At 32.6% G+C, this 11,276-nt stretch overlaps 1 long non-coding RNA gene across 2 annotated transcripts; it reads left to right on the plus strand.

Annotated features, from left to right (window-relative positions):
• Window positions 1-809: 809 nt before the first annotated feature.
• LOC136063657 (uncharacterized) lies at window positions 810-5,376 on the plus strand. 2 transcript variants are annotated; one of them, XR_010625285.1, is made up of 4 exons: window positions 810-1,049; window positions 2,455-2,545; window positions 4,542-4,795; window positions 4,929-5,376. It is a non-coding gene; the product is annotated as an uncharacterized LOC136063657 (long non-coding RNA). The 2 variants fall into 2 exon arrangements; XR_010625284.1 differs by having other exon boundaries at window positions 4,542-4,647; window positions 4,862-5,375.
• Window positions 5,377-11,276: the final 5,900 nt, after the last annotated feature.

An 11,276-nucleotide genomic window follows, 5' to 3' on the forward strand; every position in this document is an offset into this window, starting at 1 on the left:
ACTCTTTTTGTAATGCCAATATATATATATATATATTTTTTTTTTTTGGGTAGTCCGTAATGCCAATATGTTTAAGTTCTCTATTTATAAGATTTTGTATAATTTAAGTCAGTTGATAACTGCTCTAGAAAAATTTCCCAAAGCCACCACTACGTGTACATAAAATTTTGGACATGTTTTGGAATAAACACTTATCTTGAATTATTTTTTTGGTTAAAAATTATTTTCCATAAAAAATAAAAAATTTAATTTAAAAAAATATTTTTAATATTATCTATCTATAGATTTAGCCCAAAAAAAATCCTATATGTGTGATAATTTATTTATTTAAATGATAAAAGTTTCCACGCCAATAACTATTGGGATACATTTGGTACATTGAATGAGAATTACAATAGGAATTGTAATTTTTATTACTTGGAATAAAATTTGTTGTAATGTAATAACTAAACCTATTCATTAGTTTGGTTGTGAATTATAATATTAGAATGAAACTTAACATTTATTTTAGGAAATTTCTTACTCATACAATTATATCTCCTTAAAAATTGTTATTTTTAAATTTAAGAGAGATATGTGTTATTTTTTATGATTTTTTATTTTTATAATTGTTAAATGTATATGGAAAATTTGTTTATTTGGAAATATATTAAGTTTTGAAATTATTGCTCTTACTAAGGAATAACTAATACAATCTTTTAAAGATGAATAGTTATTCCTCATTTTGAAGAATAGCTATTCATAAGGAATGATTATTCCTTGCAATAAAAACATAACCAAACTAAAGAATAACTAAAACATAGGAATAACTATTACATTACAGCGCCTATTACAATCTACCAAACATGCCCTTGATTTTAATTTTTTGAACCTCGGATTTCAAATATTGAATATTCAATCCACAGTATCTTAATTACAGAACTATCCTCAGATATATTTTCGTTCCCAATTGAATTCACCGACTTATTAGTCGTTCTCTCTCTCTAGATTTATGAGTTGTTCGCCGGAATATTCACGTTGTCTCTTCTCGGTCACTCCAGCACTCATCGGTAAGCTTCGAATCTTAGATTTGGTTCCTCTCTTTGGTTACTCTAAAATTTTCTTTTGCTTTCCTTCGTTTTCTCCGTTACCAAATAGTTTACATCTTCTAATTTTAGATTTTATCTTTTCTATTTTTGATTGCGTGAACTTTTTTTTGGTAATTTAAATCTGTGAAAGTAATTGGTAGATGTCAAATTTCTTTCACATTTCCAAATTTTATAGATATGTAAATGCATTGCAAGGTATGAGTTTGCTTGTTTGAGATTCTTTTATTAGATTAATCTTTCTTCTTGTTGGTATTATTGTCTTAGTTTTTCATGAGGTTTAGTTTTGTGAATGATTTTCTTTGATTGGGATTTTAAGAAGATGTGATGCATTGATTAATTCAGCCACATGGTTGAATTTAATTGGGACCTAAGGTACAGAACTTTTGTTGCTGCCTGTTTGAAATTTTGAGCATTCCATGGTTGAATGTATGGATCAAATTTTAGATAATACTATATACTAAAAATGGGTAGAGGGGTGAGGTTCTTGGTTCAAAACTATAACTGGGTATGTGTGTAATTTACCAATAAAGAAAGAGTTTTGAAAACTCTTCTTGTATTCCCAATATTATATTTTGAAACATTGAAAGGAATATTAAAAAAAAAATTAATTATGTTGGTTGCTTAACTGAGCAGCAATGCCATAATATGAGCTCCTTCCCTTGTAATAAGTTGTAAAGTTGATCTGCCTTATCCATAATTTCTGTATGCATGGAAATTTCCCCAATGGTGTGATTATTAAAATAGATTCACAGTTCATCTAATTGAGTTTGAAGTGTACTCATATGTTCCAACTATCAATGTCTGCAATTAGTGATTTTTATGATTTGGCAGTACTATGTCTGCGTCCCATTGCTATATTTCTTTCTGTTAATAATTTCATTGGCCAAGGAAATCGTGTGAGAACATTTTCTTTGTTGTTGGTTAATGTGTGATTATTCTCATTTCTTGAGCTTTTTTGAGAGGATCTTCAGGGACTTTTACTTTTGGGTGTAATTGACTTCATGGAACCATTTGCACATTCATCTTTTTGTTGTTTCTTCTTTAAAGGCTTTGCATATTTTCAAGCATTTCTTGCTTAGAAGTCGGAGCAGAATTTTTTACTAAGTTGTGTTTTGGTTGGAAGCTGATGGAAGGGTTCAGAACTGAAGCTCACATAATTTAGAATTTAATTCACTAGATATGCCAAAATTTGTTTGCTATCGGGAAAAATAAATACTGCCTTATTTCAGTGTCTGCTAATACTAAATTATTTCATCATAGTTTAAATTTTAGCTAAATTTCTATTTATGTGAATATTTTTATAAAATCTCCTTCTTGTGCCATCCAATCAAGCTATTTTCCTTCTGAAGTCATTACCTTTGACCAGTGGGTACCTTCCATGGTGGAAAGAAAGAGATGCAAAAATCCAGATATTAGAAGCCAAATTTCACCCTTAGCACAGCTCCAACGTGGGATAGGTGTGTTGCTATTTATACCTTAAAATTTTGGTGCATATGTTGTCTGCATATTCCTACATATTTGTGTGTAATGTCAAATGTCTGGTGGATGATATTAAACTTTGCTTGAAACATTTATTGACTGGATGCTGGAACCTGCCTGTGCTCTTGGATCGTGATAGGAAGTTTGTTTTGATTACTTGAAATGCATTTCATGGTGACTTTTGGAGGTAATGAAACAATCTTATCTTTTGTGGTGTGAAGCTGTCTATTATTGAGTTGACATTAGTGCTTTTGTGATTGTTTTATTCAAGTGCTCTCGTGACCACTAATGTGCTTCTTCTTGTAGATTTTATTGATTCCCTGAGATTTTATTGTTTCAGATCCTTATAAATAAAAAATAAAAAAAAATAGACAAGATTCTTGTCTATTTGGTCCTTTTGCCTGTCCCTGCTAACAAATTCAAAACAAGGACAATGAAACCCAAGTCCCAAACGCTGTCTCTCTCTCTCTCTCTGTTTAAATATAGGAAAGATAGAAGACATATTTTCAGGTTAATGGAGGAAATTGGATTAGAAGAATTTTTTGGCAGTTTTTTTTTTTTGGGTGGGGATATGCAATTTAATGTCGAACTGTATGTTATTTAGTGTTTCATCAAATATATGGAATAGATAGTACATGAGATTGAAAACCTGCACAAAAGCAGCTATGAATTGAAGTCTACAGCTTGAGTGAGGTTGATGGGCTCAGGGAACCATTTCGTAGGGCTTCAGACAGCCCTGAACCTATTTGCACTCATTAGATTCATTCGTAGGTTCATTTACATTGATAGGCCACAAACGTATTGACCTTTTGTGATTAAATTAATTAATTAGCCAAGTTATTAATTAATCAATTTAACATGCAAATGCGTGGTAGCACAAACAAATCACCAATAAACTAATTATGCAGCGAAAAATAAATAACACGGTGATTTGTTTATGAATGGGGAAAACCTGACATCAAAAACCCCACTGGGTGATTTTCAGGTTACCACTCCCGCAACTCCATTATTATCACAACAAGCGGTTACAAGTAAAGGAATTCCAAGTACCTTACCAACCTACAATTGAACCCTTACCCCAATACCCAATTGGACTTGTTCTGTAGTGGCAGTTTCCCATTTTGATACACGGCTCTCAAGTACGTGACTAATCAATGTGCGGATCCCAGTACGCGACTTCAATCACCAACTAGAAAGAGTTGTTGGCTGCAAAGTTCTTCAGTTCATCCATGATGAAGATCAAGAAGATGCTTGGTCACAAAACTCAAAGGTGCACATACACAGCAACTTCTTCAGAAGAGATGAACTAGGGCATAACTTTGTTTCCGGTCACAATTTACTTGAACAAAGTTTTCTCAATGCTTGTGCAACTTGTGAACACTTTAACGGCCCTTAAAATAATCCTTATATATGTCTAGGGTTAGGAGAAAAGAAAGCCCAAAGACACATTCACGGATCCCAAGAAAATCATATCTGAATTCTAAAATTCATAAACCTTAACAAATAGAAGGTGTCGAGCAGATGTCAAGCCATGGGCTTGAGACAGCTTCTTAAACCTTGACACATGCAGCTGTCGAGCCAGCTGTCGAGAAGCTGTTGAGCTTTAATGACTGTGCACTTCTTCAGCTTGTTTCTTGGACAGACTTGATGACTTCAACACTTGATCTTGAAACCTTGTTTCTTGAAGTATTAAAAACACCTAGAACTACCCAATTACAAGTTGAGTGCGTTTTGTCAAAGGATTAGTCAATTACATAAAAGAATAACATATGTTCTTAACAAGTGAAACACATATGTCTTAACACACATAATATCTCTAATGAGAAGAAAAAAGACTCGTATGATCTAATCATGCAAAAGTTATTTCAATTCTAAGTTGCTGGCCTTATACAGAATTAAGTTGCTAAATAGTTGGTTATATTCCCTTTTAGCACTAAAGTTTAAATGGCTTGTTGAACAGTTGTTTCTTAATAGTTTCTGCAGGCTGGAGCTTAAAGGAAATAAATTTCCTTGAGGAATTTCTGGAATCCAAGGGGAAACAAGAAGACATCATGCTTTGAGAAATATCAGAAAATCAAAAGTTAGTTGCCTGATCATCCAAAAGACAAGCATGCTTGGATCTCCCATTCTTTTTGCAAGTTTTGCTTACTTTTTGCATAGTTATGTTGGAGTACTGACAATTTGGAATTTTTAAGGAAGGAACCAGAGTCTTATAGCTCATAGTTAAGGTTAGATATTTGGTATATAGAGATATTGAAGGCTTAAGATTATTCCATTTTACATCGGTTTTCCAGGCACATGAATTTGATTGGTTGGCCAATTTCTGCACGTGCCTTAGCCCTCATCCTCCCTCTTCTACAGGTGATACTATGGTTGAGGAGTCTGTTGATCCTGCTGCTGCTACTACTGCTGTTCCACCACCTTCTACCTCGGATGATTTAGACATTCGACGTAGGCTGGAGACTGTCATGACCGTTCAGGCGGCTCATGGTCAGATTTTGATGGACATGCTTGATGAGCTTCATGTTTTGCGAGCGGATTTGGAGCATATTTAACGATCGCCTCCGCCACCTCCTTTTAATGATGGATTCTGATTGCCCTTTGGCATTCCATCACAAAAAGGGAGAGTACATTTGTAGCGGAACTTTGTTGATAAGGGAAGATTTTTGTATTTGTGTAGCTTGTGGAGCTATTAGATTGTATCTAGGTACTTCATTATGTATTTACATTTTTGGCTCATGATGTATTTTTTTTGTTTTTTGATTGGGTTGTCCATGATAGGGGGAGGTACATTGATGATATATGTTTCTTGTTTCACATTGCTTATTGATTTATATTTATGAGGTTATTCATGATATATGTCTTTATTTTGTTGTATGTGAAATCAAGAAGTTATTTTTGTTTTACTTGTATTTTCCACACATGCGTTTATGCATTTGTTGAGTGTTTCAGGAAATATACCGGTTCATTCAGTCATACTGCTGTCTATACTTGCAACTGATAGATGGTAGTTAGGCTGCATTTGTTGTGTTGGGCAATAGTTTTGTAATGGGCTGTTTTTATGTAACTTTGAGCACTTTGTTTAGTTTGTGTTTTGTCACGGATTGCCAAAGGGGGAGTTTGTTAGGTTTTAAGGAATTAGGAACTAATGTATTAGAACTTCATTTTGTAATGTTGGCAAACCATGATCAAAACGTTTTAGTCTTGTTTAGACTTGTTTAGACTTGCTCAAAGTATGTGTTCTTATGCAAAGTTGGGATCGAGTTACTGCAGAAGTTACCTGGCTCGATCGATCGAGAATTAGACTCGATCAATCGAAAGTCGTGCAGATTGTTTTTTCCGCAAAATTTCCAACTCAGCCCAAGCCCATTTGACGTGTAGGGTTTTATGTTTTGTCTTAAGTATAAAAGGGAAAACCCTAGCCACGTTTTAGGTTGCTCTTTATGCTGTGTGTGTGAATCTTCTATGAGATCTAGAGATGTTTGCCTTTACACATACTTAGGGTTTCCAAGATTCAAGATTATGTAAAGAACTTGGTGATCAATTTAGTTGCAGATTCAAGAGCTTAAAGATACACAAGCGGGAGTGCTTGTACTTGCTGGGAATCCAAGAAAGAAGTAGTCTGTGGACTCAGAGCTATCATGGGATCGTGGTAGTAAGTTTCCTACTCGAGGTAGCAATAGAATGTTAGTGGTCTAAGTCGCTATTGTGTAAACTTCAATTCTTTCTTAGTGGATTCAGTTTTACCTTGAGTATAGCTAGGTTAAATCATTCCCAAGTTTTTTACCGGTTTGGTTTTCCTGGGTTATCATATCGTTGTATTCTTTATTTTCTGCATTTGTCAATGATATCATTTATATGTGTTAACCTAGATCTGCATAATTTACCTAAGTTAATCACTTGGCTAAATAACTAGGTTAATCTGGTTGTGTTTAAGGGGTCTAAAACGTACAAAAAGAAAAAGAAAAAAAAGAAGAATAGATAATTCAATTTCTGTATATGCCTTAGCCCTAAAATCATATTATCAGTTAGTACCTATTCCTGTGTGATTAAAAAGTAAAAAATAAGCTGTGGGATGCAGTATCAAGAAATAAGATTGATACTCAGGCCATCTCATTCAATGGGTCTTCCACTTATTAAAAAAATACTAAATGATATGTAGATAAAAACACTGAGTGTTGTACACTTTGCTACATTTGTGGAGTAGTTTGCATTTTCCAACAAGGCTAATGAAGGCCAATGGGCTTTAGCTTAGATGGCATGTCCTCCCCTTATCTTATATTTTATAGAGTAATGTTATAGGGTTTTTTTTTTTTAATTTTTTTTTTTAATTTTAACAAATAAGGGTATTTAGACCTCTTTGAATATTTGACTAATCTCTTGGACATATGCAATCCCCCCGTTCCACACATACCGGGTTATTACAAGGAGGAATCCCATGGGAGTAGCCCCATGATGCTGGCAAGAGATTTCAAACTCAGAATCTCATTAATATATATCATAAGGCCTTAGGAACCACTAAGTCAATCACTTAGAGTTATAATTTTCATAATAGTTGAATTGACAAAATTTTCACTAGTTATTATATGGCCAACACTGACTAATTTTTTTGCATGCTAATAACAACTTAATATTTTGACGATTCATTAAATTTTCATAATTTTTTTTATTCTAGATTACTTGTTTATAGTTGCCCCAAAAATTGAAATATTAGTCTTTTGAAACACAAGTTTTAATTTTGCAGAGAGGAAATTAGCTACTAATTTTCCATGCGAATCCGAGCAAAGAATTAAGGTGAAGCGGAATTTTACATAAAATTTAAAACTGAATTAATTTCCTGGACACGCGTGGTAACTTCCAAGTTCCAACTCTTACTTTTCATCACGTTCAAATGTCCAATGTCCCACATTCAAAGCTTTTTTCTATTTTATTTTATTTTATTTTATTTTTTTTGTATAAGTATACCAACTAAATGTCTGGGTAATTTGTGAGCCATTTGGAATAATTGCAAATGCACCAATTTTTCTAGCCAACCTCTTACCAAATGTTCCACATTCAAAGCTTTTCTCTAATTTTTATTGTGTCTAGGAGAAAAGATCACTAAGAGGAAACATAAAAGTCTTTTTTTTTTTTTGGAAGAAAGACTTCCAATTTTGACTTGATTTTTTGTACACATAGTTAGAAAAATCCAATCTTAAAGTAAGTAATTTGATTGGTAATTTGAAAAGGTTTTTCTCCAAACTAGTTTGGAGATACACTCTTCAAACTCCTCCTATATCTTTTTATTGGATGTTAATTTTCAAAAATTAACGTTAGATATTATTTTTTATTATGTCTTTTATGCTTGCAAAATTTCAAAAAAAGTAACGATCAATAGCTATATCATCAATCAAATTTTTTTAATTTCAAATTTTTATGATATAAAATTATACATAAAAAATGGATTTATTAATCGAATAATAAATAATATCCAATTTAAACAAAATTTGATATGTGCATGTTAAGAACATAAAGAAAATGCAATACAATCCAGCGGTGAGATTTTCAAAATTCGCATCCAATAAAGAGATATATGAGGAATTTGAAAGGTTTCTCTCCAAGTTTGGAGAGAAACCTTGCCCTTGGTAATTTAGGATTCGGTTAATGAGTACTCTTAAGGCATTTATTAATAGTTCATTTTAGGAAATTAACAAAGTTTGGTGGCTTCAAACTTGGTTGTAGACTAAGACTACAACTTCCATTCAAAAAATTAACATGACTACATATTTTGAAAATCAAACCATTGATTACGTGTTTTTTATATTCTTAACACACATGTCAAATTTTGTGATAATCGGATATTATTTACTATATGATCCATAAACTTATTTTTAATAAATAATTTTAGACTACAAAAACTTGCAATTTAAACAATTAATTGATGGCAAAATTATTAATCTTTTGGAAAGTTTGCAAGCATGGAAGATATAAGAAGAAAATTGAACCCAATGATGGATTTGCTACATCCAATAAAAAGATATTGAATAAAATTGTAGTCTTAGGGTACAACCTAGTTTGTAGCACAACTTTATTTTTATGAATGTTTTAATATCACTTTTATAGAAAATATAAAAATCTATTAAAACATCAATTAGGTTTTTCTTTTCTCCTAAAAAGTTTATAAAATTACTTACTAAACCAATTCCTTTAAGGCATTCATGAACTTTTCTCATTTAGAATAATTGCAATTGCACTAATTCATCAAGTCAAGCACCTCTTACCAAATGTCCCACATCAAAGCTTTTCTCTTATTTTTCTCGTGATTACTAACTAATGGTATTTTTGGTTGGGATGATTTTGGGAAAGATGGAGAAAGATGAGAGGAAAATGAGAGAGAAAATAGTTGAGAAATGTATTTTGTTGGAAGGCAGAGGGAAAGAGAAAATAGTGGGGATCGATTGTTTTCTCTTCAGGTCCACCAAATTACAATCTCTCTAAAATAAAGAGAAAACCTTTGTGCATGTGAAAAGAATATCTGGTCTTTGGTACTTTGCTACTCGTTCTTCCTTTTTTTTTTTTTTTTTTTTTCATTCTCCACTCCACCTACTTCCTTTATTCACTTTGGACTTTTTTTCCTCTTCTTTTATTCTTTGTTTTTTAGGCTGCGTTTGTTTTGGATGAAATTCATTTCCGGAAATGGTTTTCTATATTTTCGAGTATTTGGTTGCGCTGGAAAATTGCTTTTTCTGGAAATCATTTTCAGTTGACTCACGGTCAAGGGTGAAAATGATTTACGAAATCATTTTCACTTCAAATGATTTACGAAATCATTTTCACTTCAAATGATTTCTGGAAAATGGAGAGAAAGAGAGAGCATGAAGACAGAGAGAGGGAAAGAGAGAAAGAGAGCACCAGCACCCCGAACCCAGCGAGCCCAGACACGCTGGAGACGTCGCCGGCGAACCCCGAGCACCGCGCCTTCGATCACCGCACCGTCGAACCCCGAGCACCGCGCCGGCGATCGCCTTCGATCACCTCCGCTCGATCTCGCGATCTAGCCTTCGTCTATTGCGNTTTTTTTTTTTTTTTTTTTTTTGATGAACTGATTATTGTTGTTGTTGTTGTGGTGTTGTGGTTGCCGGAATTTGTTGTTGTTGTGGTGGCCGGAATTTGCTGCCGGAATTTGTTGTAGGAAAATAGCATTTTCCTAATTGAACCAAACACATGAAAATATTTTCCACACCAATTTTCATAAAACAACCAAACACTTAAAAATATTTTCCTTTTCCGGAAAATATGTATTTTCCGGAAAATATTTTACGGGAACCAAACGGACCCTTAGTTAGCTCCTTCTTTCCTTTCTACGCTTCTATCTTCTTCTCTTTTTTCTGCGCTTCCTTTCTTTTTCTTTTCCCTTTTCCATTTTTTTTTAAAAATATGGATGTCTCTTTTTCAAATTAACTTATATAAAAGTTAAAAGATAAAAGGCTAAATCTTAAAGGTAATGCCAAACGGACAAATGCTAGCCACTTTCTCTCAAAGTGACAAATGCTAGCCACATTTTTACATGCAGTATACTATTCATGGAATAGTTTTCTTATTTCATATATATATTGGAGGTTTCTATGATAGTTCATGTGAGCTTCTTTGTTTGTCCTTAAAATTTTATTTTTTGAGAGTCGGGAGATTTTGAAAGTTGAAAGGAATGACTAAATGCACTGTGACGAGTGGAGAGATGGTGTGGGGTCCAAGCTTTCTATGGGGCTAGCGGCATAAAAAACCTGGGTAGGTCACAAAAAAAAAAAAAGAAAAAAGGAAAAAAAAGAAAAAAAAGAAATGAAAGGTAAGCATTGAACTTTTTCTCTCTCAACGCGCAACAAACGATGTCGTGGTGAACCTTGTTTATTAGAAAAGGAAGAAAGTCAAATTTGAGAACAAGACCGATGTTAGAATAATATCGTGGGGTTGTGTACTTTACTCGTGTGTTTGTGGACCACGGAGCAATGGCAGTTTTATGAATTTTTCTTAGAATAATCATTAAGAAATTTTAATTATGGAGAATTTAATATAAAAAAGAATTTAAATATATCGATATTATCAAATAAAATACACAGTTACATAATGTTTTGTAATTTTCTTTTATTAAAAAAAAATGAAAAACAAAAAGGTATTTATGAAAGATAAAGTGACAAAAATAGAAAATACTGAAATGAGAGTAATAAAGTGAGAGAATCTGAAATAAGGATAAATTAAGAAGAGAAAAATGGGGAGAGAGAGAGAGAGAGAGAGAGAGAGAGAGAGAGAGAGAAATGGATGACACTTGTTGCAATTGCGAGCTGAGTCACAAAGAAAAACTTATAAGGCTACAATATTTCCCTTGGTACTGTTTTTTAGAAAAAATAAATAATTATTATTTTTATGGAATGAGTTGAACAAGTATGAATCTAAATAATTAGAGTTTTTTTTTTTTTTTAATGGGCTTTTTGTTGAATTGTTTTCTCATTTGCTATTATTTAGTCAAATCTTGTTGTTATTTGGATTATGTTTGCTAATATTTGGGCTAAATTTTAGAATTGTGTCAAGGACACAACAACTAAGTTATTAATTCTCAAGTTTGGCACTCAAGTTTTTTTTTTTTTTTTAAAAAAAAAGATAGACAAAACATATATATATATATATAGGAAAATTCTAACGAGTACCCTTAGAGCACTGGTTAATAATCCATTTAAA

The sequence above is a fragment of the Quercus suber genome, unplaced genomic scaffold (genome assembly GCF_002906115.3).
Source record: "Quercus suber isolate HL8 unplaced genomic scaffold, Cork oak 2.0 scaffold_553, whole genome shotgun sequence".
Lineage (NCBI taxonomy): Eukaryota > Viridiplantae > Streptophyta > Magnoliopsida > Fagales > Fagaceae > Quercus > Quercus suber.